Raw genomic sequence first — 19,718 nt, 5'->3', positions numbered from 1 at the left:
CAGTGGCTGCTTCTCTCTGTGTACACTGAGTGTCCTCTCTACTACTCGGCAAATGCTGCACCCGCTGTGCTGTCCTGGTCGGCAGACAAGCCGCGGTGTGCAGGGCAAACAGGTAAGCGTGTGCTTGTCAGCAGGGGCCAGGAGCTCCAGGTGGGAACGCAAGCCAGGGGGGAGGCAGGGATGCAGTGGGCTCCGGCACTGTTCTGTAAATGACACCCTTCCACGACCCGGAGGTCTGGACAGTTTTGCACAGATTGCTCTCAGACTTGACAAACACAGTCTCCTTTAAGTTTCTACTGAACTTCAAGCACAAAGAAGTATATAGACAGTTGGGAAACAGTTGCTAGTTTTGTTAGTGTTAGAAAGAATATTACGCCCTGGCCGGTTTGGCTCAGCGGTTAGAGCGTCCGCCTGCGGTCCGGAGAGACCCGGGTTCGGTTCCCGCTAAGGGCACGTACCTTGGTTGCAGTTTGTCCCCGGCCCTGGTTGGTCGTGCGGGTGGCAGCCACTCGATGTGTCCCTTTCACATCGATGTTTCCCTCTCTCTCTCTTCCTCTCTCTCCCTCCCACTCTGTCTGTACAAAAAATGGAAAAATGTCCTCAAATGAGGATAAAAAAAAAAAAAAAAAAAAAAAAGAAAGAATATTACATTGAATCTGTATTTTGTTAGGTTTTTTTTCCTTAATTTAGCTGATTGCTGGCAAGGGCTGTTTGTCCACAAGAAGGCAGCATTTGAACAAACACCAAAAGAGTTGCAAAGTGAGTCACGTGTGTGTCCGGAGAAAGCGTGGCCATCAGAAAGCAGAGGCCCTGAGGCAGGTATATGTGAAGAGCAGGGAAGAGAGGTGGGACCTCCAGGTGGCAGCGTGAGGAGCTCGGGACCCAGGTGCCCTCAGAGAAGACATCTGATGCTGGCTAGAATTAGCAAAGACAGCCATGTAGCGTCTCTAGGGATTGATCAAAGGGCTACAAGAAACAGAAGCATTTATTTAATAAAATCTACAGGAGCTGAGAAAGAACAGTGGGAGGCAGTGACAAGCCGGGCTGCAGCCATGCGCTCACGGTCCTGCCTTGCAGAACTACCCCAGTGGGCTCCGCAGCCCGGTGGCAGTCCCCCCTCCCCGCTCCCTGGGGGGAGAGCTGTTCCACATGGATCCAGCAGCCAAAGACTAGCACTTCCGGTTCCCGCAGCAGGGAGGGCCCAGGGCTGGTGCAGGGCTGGTGTGGGTGCTATTTCAGATGCACGTTCTAGAACTCGGGACTCTGGGACTGGGAGCGAAAGCCTGTGTCTCTCTCCAGCCCTTGGGAGGTGCAAGAACTCCCAGGAGAGCCTTCTCTTCTGCCAGGCTCCACAATCTACAGATGCCTCCACAAATTGCTCCGAAGGTTGAGGGTTATTGTTAAGCTGATTAACAGATGTCCCCACAGCTTCCCAGAAGGGAAATCTGATGCGTCCCTGTCCACAGATGAGGAAACAAGTTGGAGAAGCCAGGCCCTTACCCAGACCTCAGGGCTCATACAGGCCGGCGCAGGGCTCAGATCCCAGCTCCCTGGGTCCCAGCTCCCTGACCTACCACCCCCCCCACCCCCCCACCCCCACCCCCCCCCCCACCCCCGGCTGTAGATTTGCTTCTCGAAGTTTAGATCCTGGCCAGCAGCAGGGCACCTCAGAGCTGGTTAGGGACGCAGAATCTCAGCCCCGGAGCCAATGAGGCGCTGCACTTCACCAGCACACGAGCTGGCCGGACACCTGGGCCTTCCGCAGAGCACTCCACACGGACACCTGGGCCTTCCGCAGAGCACTCCACACGGGACAGCCCTCGGAGTGTTTGCTGCATCGCATTCACTCCCGTTGAAAACTACAAAACCAAAGGAGTTTCCTTTGACGGACATCCTTGAGATCCAAGCCAGAGAAACTCCCGCCGGACTCGTTGGCCTCAGCCTTCAACTTTCTTTTTCATTATTTATTTATTTATTTTTTTTAATCCTCATCCGAGGACATTTTTCCATTTTTTTGTACAGACAGTGTGGGAGGGAGAGAGAGGAAGAGAGAGAGAGAGGGAAACATCGATGTGAAAGGGACACATCGAGTGGCTGCCACCCGCACGACCAACCAGGGCCGGGGACAAACTGCAACCGAGGTACATGCCCTTAGCGGGAACCGAACCCGGGTCTCTCCGGACCGCAGGCAGACGCTCTAACCGCTGAGCCAAACCGGCCAGGGCTCTTTTTCATTATTTTTTAAATTAATTTCATTGGGGTGACATTGGTGAATAAAACGACATCGGTTTCCAGGGTACAATTCTGCAGTACATCATCTGTACATTGTATATTGTGTGTTTACCACCCCAAGTCAAGTCTTCTTCCACCACCATTTAGTCCCCCTTTACCCTCTCCTACCCCCCCCCACCCCCTTTCCCTCTGGTCATCACCGTATTGTCTGTCTAGGAGCCTTTAGCTTTCTGAATGTGCGTGAGAGCCGAACACGCTGCGCACCGACACCCACAGCTCGTCGCCTCACGTGAACCTCGTGCGTCTGGTTTATACTGTCTGTTTGAACCGTCTGAGCCAACATTGCCAGAGGGCGACCTCTGTGAGCACTTCATCATGGTCACACCACATTCAGTGCTCCCTCCCCAAGTTCACGGTCAGATTTCCCCCAGTTGTCCCCAGACATTTTTCTTCACCAGAAAGTAACCAAGGCTCACACCGTTGCACTTGCTACTCTGACTCTTTCTCTTATTCTAGAACCTCCCTTATTTGTTCTCATGACATTGAATTGTTTCAATGTTTTCTTTAATTTCTAGAGAGGGAGAGAGGGATAGAAACATTGATGAGAGAGAAACATCAGTTAGCTGTCTCCTGCACGCCCCTTACTGGGGATGAAGCCCACAACTGGGGATGTGCCCTGACCAGGAATGGAACCAGTGATCTCTTGGTGCGTGGGACAATGTTCAGTCCACTGAGCCACTGGCTGGGCACATGACATTGAATTTTTTTTTATTCTTCACCTGAGGATATTTTTTCATTTATCATCAGATAGAGGGGGTTGGGCAGACATCAATGTGAGAGAGACACACCGACCAGTTGCCTCCCCCATGACCCGACCTGACTGGGGACAAACCACCACCGAGGTACATGCCCTGGACCAGAATCAAACCCGAGACTCATTGGTCCGAGGGCCGACACTAACCACTGACCCAAACCGGCCAGGGCATGACACTACTTTCTGAAGCATGTGTCTAACCTTGACCGTACAGCCCACAGGCGGGCTGTGACTGCCCTGGGGTGGTCCAGCAGGGGTTGTGACCTTTCCCCTTGGTCACAGGGACACCAGTACAGGAAGCACCGGCAGTCCGACCCCTGGCCATGCTGAGCCAGGTCAGGCCTCAGCAATGGGCTGCTCGCCACGAGCACGCCTCAGCTTTCTCAGGAAGCTGGGGTGGGGAGGGGCTTCTTTCAACTCCAGGAAGGGCGGTTTCCCCTCCCAGTGTCAGGGCTGGACCTCCTGACGCGCAGGCTTGTTTTCCTTGAGACCTGCGCCCTGGGAGCCCAGGCCCAGCACAGGGGCCAGCCCAGTCCTGTGTCTCCAGAGAAATAACCCAAGGAGGCTAGTTCTCCTCTGGCCAGGAGCTGAGCAGAGCATCACGGGGACGTGGGACCCAACGGGGATCATCTCCCCAGAGGTCCTGCCTCTTCTCACAGGTTATCATCTAACTTTTATCTCTACACTATGGATCTACCAAGGACCTCGAAGGTCAATAAATTCTGGGGTTAGCGCCTGGCCGCTGTGGCTCAGTGGTTGAGTGACGTCCCATGCATCAAGAGGCTGCTGGTTCAATTCCCGGTCAGGGCACATGCCCAGGCTGTGGGATGATCCCCAGTGGGGGGCATATAGGAGGTAGATGATCGATGTTCTCTCTCATTGATGTTTCTATCTCTCCCTCTGCCCCTCTCTCTCAAATCAATAAAGAAAATATATTTTAAAATAAAATAAATAAATAAAAGGCTTTCAGAAAAAAATTCCATTTCTTGGCAAAATAAAATCTTAATCACTAAAAAAATATAGAAAAAAAATTCTGGGGTTAGCATTCAGGCAGCAGATGTGTGGGTGGCCTGTGCGGCGACTGGACAGAACCCTGGAACAAACTCGATCGTTTTACCAGTGCACCAACTAAATACCACTTTTCTATAAATGCAACTTAAGCCAAGTCAAAGTTTTGTTTAAAAACTGCCTGAATGCAGAAACATGACGGATTACATCTGTGTTCCGAGCAAACCCATGGGGGCCAGGTCTGAATGTTCTGAGCTGAATGTTCCGCGGTGACCGGCTGGGGATTGAGAGGGTGAGAACCCCCGGCTGCCTGCTGAGACCCCCGGCCACGGACAGCGGGCAGCCAGCATGAGAACCCCACCCCCCGACACCCCCACACTCACCCTCTGGAGAAAGGTGCCCAGGTGCTCTCTCCTTGGGTCTATTTGCCCGGGAAGTGCCAGGCACCAGGGCACAGGCATGAAAGGCACCAGGGTCTGCTCAGCACCCGGAGGGAGACACAGAGCGAAGTAACCAGCCCTGGCCCAGCAGAAAGTAACCCCAACCACAAATTTGAGTGAAGGAAAAAACAAGTGAAATACTTTTTTTTTTCCCCCTTTATTGATTTTAGAGAGACAGGAAGGGAGAGAGAGAGAGAGAGAAACGTCGATGAGAGAGAACATTGATTGGCCGCCTCCTGCATGCCCCCCACTGGGGATTTGGCCCACAACCTGGGCATGTGCCCTGACCGGGCATCGAACCAGTGACTTCTTGGTGCCTGGGTCGCACTCAACCACCGAGCTACACTGGCCAGGCAGTGAAATCAATTTTAATAATGCATCTCATCTACCCAAAATGCCCTAAATATTACCATTTCAACATATAATCAATCTAAAAAACTGTTCGTGAGAACTTTTGCAGACTTCTTCACAGTGAGTCTGTGAAATCCAGCATGTGTTTCAGGCCACAGGCACACGTCCCTCGGGAGCAGCCCCAGCCCAGCACGCGGAGGCCAAGGGCGTCTCGGCCACATCGGCTCTGCATCCAAAGACGAGAGGGAGTTTGCCTGGAGGACAAGCGGGGGCACCTCACGGCCAAAGGCGCAGGGGGGGCGGTCAGGGAGGACTGTGAGCACCTTGAGGAGGGTTTGCACTTTGTCCTGGGGACGCTTCAAGGATCCCTGAAGGAAGAGCTTCAGGCAGGCCGAGCCGAGGCTGGAGGGGGCGCAGAAGCTGGGGGACGGCTGGAGGTCTGAGCTCCGCCGGGAGAGTGGGGGGGTGGAGGCAGGGTTCTGGCTGACTGGGGAGGCCCAGGGTAACGGGAAAGGCAGGCAGGTGACTCCCGAGGAGCGGCCGCCGCTCTCTGCCAAGCTTTCGGTTCCGTCTACAAAGAGCTGGGCACGGAGCAGTGTGCAGGCCTTGTCCTCGCTGCGCTAGGGGTCAGGCTGACCTTCAGCTGTCCGGCCGGACCGAGGAGCAGCACAGTCTCATGTGAGGCTTGAGAGAAGTGACAGGTGAGGGCTTCCAGTGGGGGGCAGCTTAAAAGGCCAGCTTCTTTTTTTTTTTTTTTTTTTTTTGGTACGTGCCCCCAGCGGGAACCGAACCCAGGACTCTCTGGTCCTCAGGCCGATGCTCCAGCCGCTGAGCCAAACCAGCCAGGGCAAGGGAACATCCACCGGAACAGGGATGTCTCTGGGGGCCATAAGGACTGGCCTGGCCTGGGGTCCAAGAGGGCAGGGTCCTGGGCTTCGGGGAGGGACCAAGGCAAGCCCGTGCTCTCAGTCCTGACTGTAGGGCCTGAGGGGGCGTGAGGCTGTGGTTTATTCCAGAGCTGCTCTGTGGGTGATGAGAAAAGGCTTCTCCGTGGGTGATGAGTGCATTTTCCTTTTAGGAAGCAGGGCACACTGAGTCCCTGAATGCAGCCAGCAGAGGCCAACGATTCCCGACACCTTCATTTTGACCTGGTCCCGCCTCCGTGTTTACCGAGGGCTCTGACATGCCTTTTATTCTGCACTCGCTGCCTTGCTGAACCTGCTCTAAAAATGTCTGCAGTTCTTCCTGGCATTAGTCACTGCCTGGTGAGGAAGGCTCTGGTCCGTCAATCTGTAAATCCTCTCGCTCTCTCCACCCAGGTTTTAAGAATAAAAGCTGAAAATGGTGCTCCTCTGGATCCGAGTCCCATTTCACAGGCAGCTTCTTTCTGGGTACCATCGATTGCTGTCAGCTCACGAATGTCACCCTGGCCTTAGCGACGGACAGGCAGTGGGCACCGACACTCATGTTCCCCTAATAACTGACTTCCTGTTAGTGAAAAGACACAGGGCCTTTTCTTCCCCGCAAGCTTTCTGGCGATGCTACTTGAACACCATTGAGCGGGCAACTGTTTCTTTTTTTTTTTTTTTAATCCTCACCCGAGGACATTTTTGCATTTTTTGTTCAGATAGAGTGGGAGGGAGAGAGAGGAAGAGAGAGAGAGAGAAACATCGACGTGAAAGGAACACATCAAGTGGTTGCCACCCGCACGACCAACCAGGGCCAGAGACAAACTGCAACCGAGGTATGTGCCCTTAGCGGGAACCGAACCCGGGTCTCTCTGTACCGCAGGCCGACGTTCTAACCGCTGAGCCAAACCAGCCAGGGCCCGGCAACCGTTTCTTAAATGAAAGACACATGATTATGTGCTGAAATCTGCCAATAAAAATGCTACAACGAATGGGGAACAAGATCGGAATTTGGGTGCATTTCTGTGATTGAGAAAGGAAAGGGTGTCTAAGCTGATCCAATCTGATCAGCAACCAAGGAACAGGCATTTCCTAGCCAAGGCCTTCCTGTGGGACTGGCCGGGTGTATTTCTAACAGTTCCAATGCAGTGGAAGGCAGTACCCAGTCTTTCTACATCCCGATAAACATGTAGAAATAATTGCTTTCAGACCCCTTCCCACCACTCCGGCTCCTGGTGCCTGACACCCCACCTTATCCAAACGTTCTCCCACCTGATGTGAAACAGTCCTTGAACGTGTGTAACTCGCCGAAACCGCTGTGCACAGCTGTGTTTCTCTTTGTCCTCCTCCCTATACAAGCTTCCCCTCCCTTTCCCCTCCCTGTTTCAAGTTTCTTGGGGCTCCGCTCTTGGGCATGTCCTCAGTTAGGTCAAAATAACATTTCTTTTCCTAAATTCACACTCAGTTGCTTTTCATTGAGATGACAACTTTTTAAGGCCTTGGGCAAAGCCCCCCTTTTTTGGCCTTCCCTCCCTCAGTCCCAGCCTCGCCTACCCCATTCTAACTACATAACTCATCTGTCCCCGAACATCTGCTCCTTCCACACCCTGATCATGTGGATCCTTCGGCTGGGAGGCACTTTCAGCCCTTCCTGCGACTCTGGGCCCCAGCACCCTGTGGGAGGTGCTCTGAACATCTGTGGAACGCGCCAGGCGCTCGGCGGGCACCGCCTCGCCGCGCAGGATCGGCGTGCCTTCAGACTTCGTGACTGTGTTTGTTCAGGTGCACTGAGCTGACTTCTGTGTGCACAGTGAGCCTACGAAATGAACGGGTGCGCGCCCAGTGCTCAAGTCACCCCACTTAATGCCCCGTTTTGTTAACCGCACGCTATGCATTGAATTGTGTCCCCAACATGATGCTTCAGCCCTAACCCCAGGACCTGTGGATGTGATTTTATTTAGAAAGAATCTTTACAGATGAACAAGTTGAGATGAGTGGGTGGTGTGTCCTTATTAACTGGGGAAATTTGAACACAGAGAGGAACACAGGGAGAACACCATGTAAATACAAAGCCAGAGTCCTGGCCGGTTTGGCTTAGCGGTTAGAGCGTCGGCCTGAGGTCCAGAGAGACCCGGGTTCGGTTCCCGCTAAGGGCACGTACCTCGGTTGCAGTTTGTCCCCGGCCCTGGTTGGTCATGCGGGTGGCAGCCACTCGATGTGTTCCTTTCACATCGATGTTTCTCTCTCTCTCTCTTCCTCTCTCTCCCTCCTACTCTATCTGTACAAAAAATGGAAAAATGTCCTCGGATGAGGATTAAAAATAAATAAAAGTAAATACAAAGGCAGAGACGGGCCGATGCATCTACGAGCCAAGGAACTCAGAGATGGCCAGTAGCCACCAGGAGCTGGGGTAGGGGTTGGAAAAGATGCCCCTCACAGCCTCGGAAGGAACCAGCCCTGCCCATGGAATTGGACTTCTGGACTCTAGAATTGAGAGAGAATAAATCTCATTTGTTATTTTGTTATCACCACCCTAGAAGACTAATACACCCCACTTTTACAAATGAGGACACCAAGGCAGAGAAGTCTCATATGAGTTCGTAAGTGCCAGGGCCGCTTTCGAACCCAGGCGTGGGCATCCCCCTCGGTCTACATTTCTTTTTAACAAAGCTTCGCTGAGGTGCGTCCAGATGGACTGGACTGCACTGGGAGGCAGTCAGATTTGCAGGTGAGCTCCTCAGAAGCCGAAGTCTTCAAGCTCTGTGTCTGGGGGGGGAGAATGTTGTTCCTGGATAAAGCATTGCCTCCTGTCAGACTGAGGGCCCCCCTTTGTAACAAAAACAGACCCCTCCTTCCTGAAATGAAATGGATAAACAACCTGCTACACCTACAGTTAAAAAGGCAATGAAGCCCTGGCCGGTTTGGCTCAGCGGTTGGAGCGTCGGCCTGCGGACCAGAGAGTCCCGGGTTTGGTTCCCGCTAGGGGCACGTACCAAAAAAATAAAAATAAATATAAATATATAAAAAGGCAATGTAATGCCCTGACTATAGTATAAAGGAGAAAGACATTTATAATAACAGCAGCTGAGTTTCGACATACACATGCCTGGGCTGTGCTTGGGCGGCCAAGCAGAGTCATTGCTACAGTTAGAAAAGCCAGCGACGCACTCAGTGGGCCACGCAGATCCCGTCAGCGTTGCCATGGGAAATGTGACTTGATGAAAGGCTGAACAGCTCTAGGTAAAGGTCGGAGCCAAGCAAAGTATAATCTTCTGTCAATTTGCATGGTTTAAACTCCTGGGAAATAAGATTAAAGCCATGCAAAAATGTCTTTGTGCTTGTATTAACCAGCTTGGGCAGCGGCACCAAATTCCAGACAGGGCAGCGTAAACCACAGACATTTACTTCTCATAGCTTTAGAGGCTGGAAGTCCGAGATCTGGGTGCCGGTCCGGTCAAGGGGTTCTGGGGAGAGTTCACTTCCTAGTGTCTGTGTCCTCAATCTGGTGTCTCCTCACATAAGGACACTAATCCAATCATATGAGGGCCCACCCTTATGACTCCATTTCGCCATAATTTCTTCCTTGGTCCAAATGCTGCCACACTGAGGGTTAGGACCTCAACGTATGCATTTGGGGGTGGGGGCACAATTCAGTCCATGGCAGTGGTTTTGATATAAATAGATCTGAGGCCACCTGTCACTACTTGAGCCAAATTAAGCAGAGACAGGGTTGAATCATACACAGACGTTTATTCCAATAATGCCAGCAGTATGGAGAGAGCAGCAGGTCATCCTCAAAATTCTGCTCTAACCCCCCTTGCCAGCCGGCTGATTACATAGGGAAGAGGGACATAGCTACATGCAGCTGTGAGCTGCAGGTGTAACGCGAAAGGGGGCGGGAGAGTCTGCAGTCTGGCCTCCAGGAGCTTGAAGTCCAATAACAAAGTGGCTAAACGTCTCTGATGCTACAAACAGCTCAGCCCATTCCTGGGACCCAGAGAATGGTCAGCATTCCTGAGGCAAACTCCCAGAGGGGGTCAGAGTCCGGGCACAGCAACCACGTCCAAGTGTGTTCTGTCCTTGGTCTCTTTTCAAAATGTATTTCTTTTCTGAATACTGGACCCACCAGGCTCTGAGGCATCTTATCTTTTCGCAGCCCTGTTTTTCTTCATGCAGCACATCCTCCAGTTTTTGTAACAAAGCCTACCTATAGTTAGTAAGGTGAATAATCGTTAACTCTATTCTTTTTTTTTTTCTTAAAATTTTTTTTCTTCATTGATTTTGGAGAGAGAGGAAGGGAGAAGGAGAGAGAGATAGAAATATCGATGAGAGAGAACATCGACTGGCTTCCTCCTGCATGCCCCCACTGGGGATTTGGCCCACAATCTGGGCATGTGTCCTGACCGGGAATTGAACCAGCAACCTCTGGGTGCATGGGTCCACGCTCAACCACCGAGCCACACCTGGCCATGCTGTGGTTCTATTCTTTTTTTTTTAATCCTCACTGGAGGACATTTCTTCGTTTTGTTTGTGTGTTTGTTTTGTTTGTTTGTTCAGATAGAGTGGGAGGGACAGAGAGAGAGAAACATCGATGTGAAAGGGACACATCGAGTGACTGCCACCCGCCTGACCCAACCAGGCCCAGGGACAAACTGCAACTGAGTTACGCGCCCTTAGCGGGAACCGAACCCGGGTCTCTCTGGACCACAGGCTGACACTCTAACCGCTGAGCCAAACCGGCAGGGCTGTGGTTCTATTCTTATGCATGCCCCTCCCCTTAACAGCTTGGTGTAAAACACCTTAAATTCTAGATTAGGGTCATCGTTAACAGATTTTTACTTGCTTGAATGAATACCAGTTCTTTTTGTGGGGGGTCATTCTGTACTTTGCTGGGTGGGAAGCCTGTCTCACCTGGAATGCAAGTCACTAGAGCACTCTAACCCTTGGACAATCAAAAGTGGGCAGATACCCAATCACACTGAGCTGGGGTCAACCAACTGAGCGCCACTGTCCATGGGAGGTTGCTGGAGACCCTCTGTGGGGAAGGCATGTGCTGGAGAACATTTCAGCAGTTTTGCTAGGATATAGCTAGAAATAGTTTCCTTCCTTCCTCCCTCCCTTCCTCCCTCCCTTCCTTCCTTCCTTCCTTCCTTCCTTCCTTCCTTCCTTCCTTCCTTCCTTCCTTCTTTCCTTCCTTCCTTCCTTCCTTCCTTCCTTCCTTCCTTCTTTCCTTCCTTCCTTCCTTCCTTCCTTCCTTCCTTCCTTCCTTCCTTCCTTCCTTCTTTCCTTCCTTCCTTCTTTCCTTCCTTCCTCTCTTTTTTTTGTTAATCCTCACCTGAGGATATTTTCCCAATGATGTTAGATAGAGTGGGAGGGAGGGAGAGAGAGAGAGAGAAAGAAACATGAATGTGAGAGAGACACATCAATCGGCTGCCTCCCACACAACCCCAACCAGGGCCAGGGTTGGAACTTGCAACCCAGGTACATGCCCCTGACCAGGGATTGAACCTGCGACCCTTCTGTCCACAGCCCAGAGCTCTAACCGCTGAGCCAAACCAGCCAGGGCTAGAAATAGTTTTCTTTATACTTATCCTGCTTGGGAATGACTGTGCTTCTTCCACGGGTGGGTTTGTGTCTTTCGGAAGAGTCTCAGCTTCTCTATCTTCAAATATTGTTTCACTCCATTCTTTCTCTCCTCTCCACCTGGGACCCTGACTACACATGCACGAGACCTCTGTTTATGTTCCAAGCGTCCTTTGTGTTCTTTCTATGATTTTTAAAAATTCTCTTTTCTCGCTCAGCCTGTGTAGCTCAGTGGTTGAGCATCAACCCATGCACTCAGAGGTTGCCGGTTGGATTCCCAGTCAGGGCACATGCCCAGGTTGTGGGCCTGATCCCCAGTGGGGGCATGCAGGAGGCAGCCAATCGATGTTCTCTCTCATCGATATTTCTATCTCTCTCTCCCTCTCCCTTCCTCTCTCTCTAAAATCCATAAAGAAAAAAAAAGTTTTTAATTCTATTTTCTCGGTGTGCTTTGTTTTGCTTTTTCCTATTAATCAGTCTTCCAGTTCACTCGTCTTGTCTGCGTCCAATCTCCCATCAAATCCATCACTGACTGGTTGATTTCAGACGTATTTTTATCCATGGCTCTTATACAGAGCTGGTAGGCATTTCTCTGGCACATTTATATAAGTGCAGTGTGACAAAGAATGCATCCAAATTCTTGGAAATGTGCATGCCTGCTAATCCCCAAATCCCACTGCTAGACACTTGCCTTCGGAGGTAATCATGCAATTGCGTAGGCCGTGTGCAAATATGTACTCCCAGAGCTGTTCGTAACGCGGGGGTTGGGTCCATAGGACCTCGGAGGCGGACCTCGGGTAGAACCAATTGCCAGAGGGACTCCGTAAGGGGCTCTGCCCAGTCCAATGCCACGCTCTTCTCCAGGGTTGGAACCGAGCGCTGTTGCTCTGAGTGCCTGGAAAAATACTGATGTGTGTTCAGAGGCCTCCCGTTCAAACACAAAGCCTGTGAACATGAGAGGCCGGCTCCGCACGACAGCACTCCGGCTACAGGACAGACAGTGGGCTCAGCTGAGCGAGGAGCCAGTCAGCTCCCTCGGCACAGGACCCCTGATCCCCGACCCACCGCACCCGGCCCGCCTCAGGTTAAATAAGACTACACTGCAGTGAAGCACCACCAACTGAGACCAGGACTTGCTGAAGAAAAAAACTAAATGTCCGTGTGTTGGAATAAAATATTGTCATGAACAATGCCCATGTAGAACCATTTTGATTGACATGGAAAGGTGTGAACTATCACATGTTAATAAAAATGGCAAGTTATAAACCAGCATGGGTGGCCTGATTCTTTTACTTTATTTTTATTTTTTATTGATTTTAGAAAGAGAGGAAGGGAGGGAGGGAGAGAGAATATCGATTGGCCACCTCCTGCCTTCCCCCTAACGGGGATTGGGCCCACAACCTGAGCATGTGCCCTGACCGGGAATCGAACCAGCAACCTCTTGGTTGCATGGATCAGTGCTCAACCACTGAGCCACATGGGCCAGGCCTGATTCTTTTATTTTGAAAAAATAACAATTCCAGATTCACATCAAAATGTAACCAATAGGTTATACACATGATTTTTATTTATGAACTTGTATTTTTTAAAAATCCATAGAGCCTATTTTTTATTTTATTTATTTATTTTTTAAATTTTATTTTTGTTACAGATGTTTCTTCTTTTTTCGCCATTGACACCCTCCTCCCCATCCTCCCCACCCCATCCCCGGCTTTGTTGTCCACGTCCATTGGTTATGTGTACATGCATATAAGTCCTGTGGTGTATCTCTTCCCTCCCCCCACCACCCTCTCTCCTGAGGGTTGTCAGTCTGTACCCTACTTCCACATTTCTGGGTCTACCCTATTCCTCAGACTGTTATGTTTATTATATTTCACAAATAAGTGAGATCATGTGGTATTTGTCTTTTTCTGCTTTCTTGTTTCGCTTAGAATAATACTTTCCAGGTCGTCTCAAAGGATAAGAGATCTTTCTTTCTTACAGCTGCATAGTACTCCATTATGTATATGTACCACGGCTTTTTTATCCATTCGTCTGCTGATGGACACTTGGGCTATTTCCAAATCTTAGCTATTATAAATAGTGCTGCTATGAACATGGGGGTACATATATTCTTTCTGATTGGTGTTTCAGGCTTCTTAGGGTATTTCTAGAAGTGTAATCACTGAGTCAAATGGCAGTTCAATTTTTAATTTTTTGAGGTAACACCATATTGTTTTCCATAGTGGCTGCGCCAGTCTGCATTCCCACCAGCAGTGTACTAGAGTCCCTTTTTCTCCACACTCTCGCCAACACTTGTTGTTTGATGATTTGTTGATGGCGGCCATTCTGACAGGTGTGAGGTGATACCTTATTGTTGTTTTAATTTGCATCTCTCTGATGATTAGTGATGTTGAGCATTTCTTCATATGTCTCTTGGCCATTTGTATGTCCTGTTTGGAGAGGTGTCTATTCAGCAACTCTGCCCATTTTTTAATTGGGTTCTTTGTTTTCCTTTTGTTGAGTTGTATGAAAACTATATATTTTGGAAATTAACCCCTTATCTGATGTATCATTGGCAATGATGCTCTCCCATACAGTGGGTTGCCTTTCTATTTTGATGGTTGTTTCTTTTGTTGTGCAAAAGGTTTTTAGTTTGATGTACTCCCATGTGTTCATTTTTTCCTTTGTTTCTGTTGCCCTAGGTGATGTATCAGTGAAAATTCTGCTGCATATGATGTCTGAAATTTTGTTGCCTACATTTTCTTCTAGAATTTTTATGGATTCAGGGGTCACATTTAAGTCTTTTATCCATTTTGAGTTTACTTTTGTGTATGGTGTAAGCTGATGGTCTAGTTTCATTTTTTTGCATATAGCTGTCCAGTTTTCCCAACACCATTTATTAAAGAGGCTGTCTTTACTCCATTGTATGCTCTTGCCTCCTTTGTCAAATATTAATTGAGCGTAATGTCTTGGGTCCATTTCTGAGAACAAGGTATGTGCTTCCACTTTTTTATAACTTCCTCTATTTCTTTTTTCAATGACCTGAGTTATCTGTGAATAGGTCCTTTGCTTCTTTGGTTAAGTTTATTCCTAGGTATCTTAATTTTTTTGCCGCAATGGTAAATGGGTTTTTTTCAGTTTCTCTTTCTGTGAGTTCATCATTGATGTATAAGAATGCCATCGATTTCTTGATGTTAATTTTGTATCCTGCTACTTTGCCAAATTCATTTATTAAGTCTAGTACATTTTGATGGAGTCTGTAGGGTTTTCTATGTATAATATCATGTCATCTGCAGATAATGACAGTTTCACATCCTCCTTTTTAATTTGGATTCCTTTTATTTTTTCTTCTCGTCTGATTGTTGTGGCTAAGACTTCCAGTACTATGTTAAATAAGAGTGGCGAGCCCTGGCCGGTTTGGCTCAGCGGTTGGAGCGTCGGCCTGCAGTCCTGAGAGACCTGGGTTCGGTTCCCGCTCAGGGCATGTACCTCGGTTGCAGTTTGTCCCCGGCCCTGGTCGGTTGTGCGGGTGGCAGCCACTCGATGTGTTCCTTTCACATCGATGTTTTTCTCTCTCTCTCTGTTCCTCTCTCTCCCTCCCACTCTACCTGAACAAAAAATGGAAAAATGTCTTCGGGTGAGGATTAAAAAAAAACAAAACAAAATAAGAGTGGCGAAAGTGGGCATCCCTGTCTTGTTCCTGTTCTTAAGGGAAATGCTTTTAGTTTCTTCCCATTGAGTATGATGTTGGCTGTAGGTCTTTCATATATGGCCTTTATTAGGTCGAGATATGATCCTTCTATTTCCACATTGCTGAGCGTATTTATCAGAAATGGATGCTGAATTTTGTTGAATGCTTTTCCAGCATCTATTGATATGATCATGTGGTCTATCTTTGAGAATGTCCCATGTGCACTTGAGAAGAATGTGAATTTTGTAGTTTTGGGGTGTAATTCTCTGTAGATACCTATTAAATCCATTTGGTCTAGTGCTTCATTTCGAGTCTCTGTTTCCTTGCTAGTTTTTTGTCTAGAGGATCTATCCAGTGATGTCAGCGGGGTGTTGGAGTCCCCTGCTATGATTGTATTGCTATCGATTTCTCCTTTGAAGTCCTGCAGAAGATTTTGAATATATTTTGGTGCTCCTATATTGGGTGCATATATGTTTATCAAGGTTATATCTTCCTGTTGGATAGATCCTTTCAATATTATGTAGTGGCCTTTTTTGTCTCTAGTTATGGCCTTCATTTTGAAATCTATTTTATCAGATATGAGTATTGCTACCCCAGCTTTTTTTCCCTTTCTGTTTGCTTGGAAGATTTTTTTCCATCCCTTCACTTTCAACCTATGTGAGTCTTTTGTTGTGAGCTGGTCTCTTGTAAACAACATATAGATGAGTCGTGCTTTCTTATCCAATCAGCTACTCTGTCTTTTTATCTGAGCATTCAGTCCATTAACATTTAAGGTGATTATTGATATGTACTTATTTATTGCCATTTTTGTTTATTGTGGTTATATTTTTCTTCCTATTTCTTCTACTAATTACAGCAGCCCTTTTAACATTTCTTGCAGAGCTGGTTTGGTGCTAATGTATACCCTTAGCCTTTTTTTTTGTCTGTGAAGCTCTTTATTTGACCTTCTATTTTGAATGATAGCCTTGCTGGGTAGAGTAGTCTTGGATTCAGATCCTTGTTTTTCATGACCTTGATTACTTCATGCCATTCCCTTCTGGCCTATAGTGTTTCTATTGAGAAGTCAACTGATAGTCTTAAGGGGGTTCCTTTGTAGGTAACCTGTTGCTTATCTCTTGCTGCTTTTAGGATTCTCTCTTTGTCTTTAATTTTTGGCATTTTAATTATGATGTGTCTTGGTGTGGGCCTGTTTGAGTTCTTCTTACTTGGGGCTCTCTGTGCTTCTTGAACTTGAATGCGTTCTTCCTTCACCAAATTAGGGAAGTTTTCTGTCACTATTTCTTCAAATATATTCTCTAATCCTTGCTCATTTTCTTCTTCTTTGAGGGCTCCTATGATGCAAATATTATTACGTTTCCAGTTGTCCCACAGTTCTCTTAAGCTGTTTTCCTGTTTTTAATTGTTTTTTTCCTTTTGGTTTTCTGATTGGTTGATTTTTTCCTACCCTGTCTTCTAATGCACTGATCCAGTCCTCAGCTTCCTCTACTGTGCTGTTTAGACTTTCCAATGTGTTCTTTATTTCTGATACGTCATTCTTGATTTCTTCTTGGTGGTTTTTAATTCCCAATTGGTTAATTTTCAACATTTCTATGTCCTTACTCATGCTATTGAGCTTCTTCAAGATCATGGCTCTGAATTCTAGCTCTTTTAACTTGCTTAACTGCTCCACATTTATCTCATCTTTGGTAGAGGTCTCTTGTTCTTTCTTTTGGCTTTTGTTTCTTTGTTTCACCATTTTGGCTATCACAGTGGGCTTTGGAGCCTGCCAAATTTTCCTTGTGGGTGTTGGTGTTCTGCCGTTTGTGGCTCCCTCTCCTGGGTTTGGGTGAGTGAGGGAGGACCCACGTTAAACACCACTGTCAAGACTTACTTTCCTGGTTAGAGTTGCTAGCCCAGGAATGGTTCAGTTATCCTCTCGTTTTTTTGCCTGGAGGCTATCAGTAGCGGTTATTTGAAGAGCCTTGGGTTCTCAATCGAATGAAAAACTCTCTCAGGTGCTCAGGGTAAGTGGATTTCCTGAGGGTGGCACAGATGCTGGTTGTTAATGGGCCTCAGTTTGCATTTCAGTGGCCACCTGAGAAGGGTTGACTTTCCGAGGGAGGGGCCACCTCCTCTCCCCAGAGCCCTGGGAAAAAGATGGCCACTGTCCTGCATGGCCGAAACTCAGCAAAAGTTCTGAGTGCCCTCCAAATCCCGAGTGTCCCCACACAGTTCCAGTCTAGTCCGCCCTCCCTCTACCAGAGCCCAAGGCGAGTGGCTGTGGCTGTTTTAGCGTCTGTCCCGGCTCTGCGCTGTGGAGCCGCCTGGGAGTGTAACCCGAGGGCGCTGCTCACAGCTGAGGCTGCTGCCGACCGTGGGCTCCCAGCCCCCTCTCGTGCTTCTGCAATCCTACCAGGATTGGTTCAGTGTCCCTGGTTATATGGTCCTCCAAGCTGCTTTTCTGTTGCTTGTCCTCCTCAATTTGTCTTTATTTTAGTTGTAATTCCAGTTTGGTTCTGGGAGATGGTCTGTGTAGCTTCCACTCACTCCGCCGCCGTTTTGGAAAATCCCAGCAGAATTTATTTTAAATCATAACTTGGATTTGAGAACTTGACAGCAGTTTGCCAATCCCAGACACATGAAAAGTGTGGTATTTAATAAGGCACACTGCTGTAGCCTGAAACGTCCTCCTGCATCCCCTCCAATTGTCGAGGAATGGAATAGCAGAGCTGTCACTGCACTGGGCTCCTAGCAGGTGCCCAGTCTGTAAGAACGAGGTAGAACGAGGTGGAACGAGGCGGTGCAGGGTCTCCAGAAGTGCAGGTTTAATGGGAATTAGCCTGCTGGACTACCTCTAAGGAGAGAGTAGCAACCAGCTTGTACAGACTAGGGATTTTTAAACTCAGGGCTGGGGGGGGGTGGTTGTTCATCAGAGGAGACGTGGTTGTCTTTGATTGGTTGGGCCTGGGGTCTCCCCAGTTCTTGATTGGTCGGGGGTTGGGGTCTCCCAAGTTCTTGATTGGTCACAGGCTGGGGTCTCCTGAAACTTGTTTTTTGTTGTTTGCAGTTTTGGGTGGGTTAGGGTGGTTCCATCATTCGGATCCTCCTTATTGGAGTGATGGGTTTTGGTTTTCTGGAATGAGAGGCTTAGGGAAAGGTTCAATGATAAGAGTGATGGGTTTTGTTTTCTCGGAATGAGAGGTTTAGGGCAGTGATAGGGAAGTTGAGAGCTAACACAGTCAATGTCAGTTTTTGCCTCCAGCAGTAGATTGCAGTGTGTCTGGGCTGACTTGGGCGCAAGTGCAGCTCACAGTCTTCCACCAGCGTCTCCATGGGCTGATGGGTGAATTCAGTTGGTGTTTTCGTTCCTGTCCTTTCATTTTTTTTTTCAACTTGCTTTTGCAGTTTCTCCAAGATCTCTTCTGGAGTTGTGGAGGCCCAAAGCTTCGCCACTTTTTCACGAGATTTACCACCCTTATCTAAAACCACATCCCCCTTCCTGAGTTCTAAGAAATTGGAGAGATATGGACAGAGCTCAGCATTAGCCTCTCCTTCCGATGGAGGTGCTGCCATAGCTACACTTACAGCTTCGGCTGTCAGACCTTGTTCATGGTACCAGCTTTCTTCAGCATCTCGACGCCCGCAAGAACTCAGGCGTGTAAGGAATCGGGGGGGGGGGGGGGCGCCGCCAAATAAAACAGAAGAGACTGGAGAGCCAATCAGCCGAATAAACAGGGATCAGGCTTTATTGGGTACACTCCAGGCTGGTTCACAGACTCCGGGGGACAGGAGTCCGAGAAGCCGCGCTCAATGTAGGGGCTCGTGTCTTTTATATCTGCCTGTTGTAGCTGGAATTTGTCCCTTAGGGTTTGGCTCTGCGGGGGCTATCCATGGAGCCTCTGGAATGTGAATCGATAAGAGCAAGATGGGAGTTAATCTACAAGCTCGAAGCAGGCTGTTCAGGGTGGGAGACAAGGCTGAGCAAGCGAGACAATGGTCGAGCACTTTGCCTGGCGCCAGTCCCCAGGCCATTGGACAAGGCGGAGGCATGAGCACCAGGTCCCGCACCGAGCAGCCTCAGTCCAGAGCCGAGCTGGAGCCTAGATCCTATTTTTTAGAACAGTTTTAGTTTATAAAAAAACTAAGCAGATAGTGTAGAGAGTTCCCATATGCTCCCTCCTCCCAACACAGTTTCCCTGATTATTAACATCTGAATTCGTGTCATGCATTTATTACAATTGATGAACCAGATTATAGCATTATTATTAACTAAAGCCTGTAGTTGACACAAGGGTTCACTCTTGGCATTGTGCATCCTGTGGGTTTTGACAAATGTATGACGACATGTGTCCACCATTACAGTTTCATACAGAAGTATCACTGCCCTAAACATCCTCTGTGCCTCACCTGTTCACCCTCCTCCTCATTACTGGTTCCAGGGGCTCCCACCCCAGGTAAGCAGACCTCACCCCTCACTCTGTATCTCTACCTCTCCAGCTCTTGGGGTGGCAGTCTGCCATGCGACCTCAATTCTTTGACAGATCTAAGAAAAGTCATTGATTTTCAGTTCACCTTTTTTCTGGTTGTGAGAATAGGAGTGATGGAGTGATGACTTTAAAACTCTGTACACGAACTCCTAGGGAAGTCTCAGTTTGTTTCATTTTCAGAGAGAGAGAGAGAGAGAGAGAGAGACTACCCTGTGCAACCCTTTCTAAATCTGGATTTTTTTC

The sequence above is a fragment of the Molossus molossus genome, unplaced genomic scaffold (assembly GCF_014108415.1).
Source record: "Molossus molossus isolate mMolMol1 unplaced genomic scaffold, mMolMol1.p scaffold_m16_p_5, whole genome shotgun sequence".
In the NCBI taxonomy this organism is placed as follows: domain Eukaryota; kingdom Metazoa; phylum Chordata; class Mammalia; order Chiroptera; family Molossidae; genus Molossus; species Molossus molossus.
Note: the sequence above shows the minus strand (reverse complement) of the source record.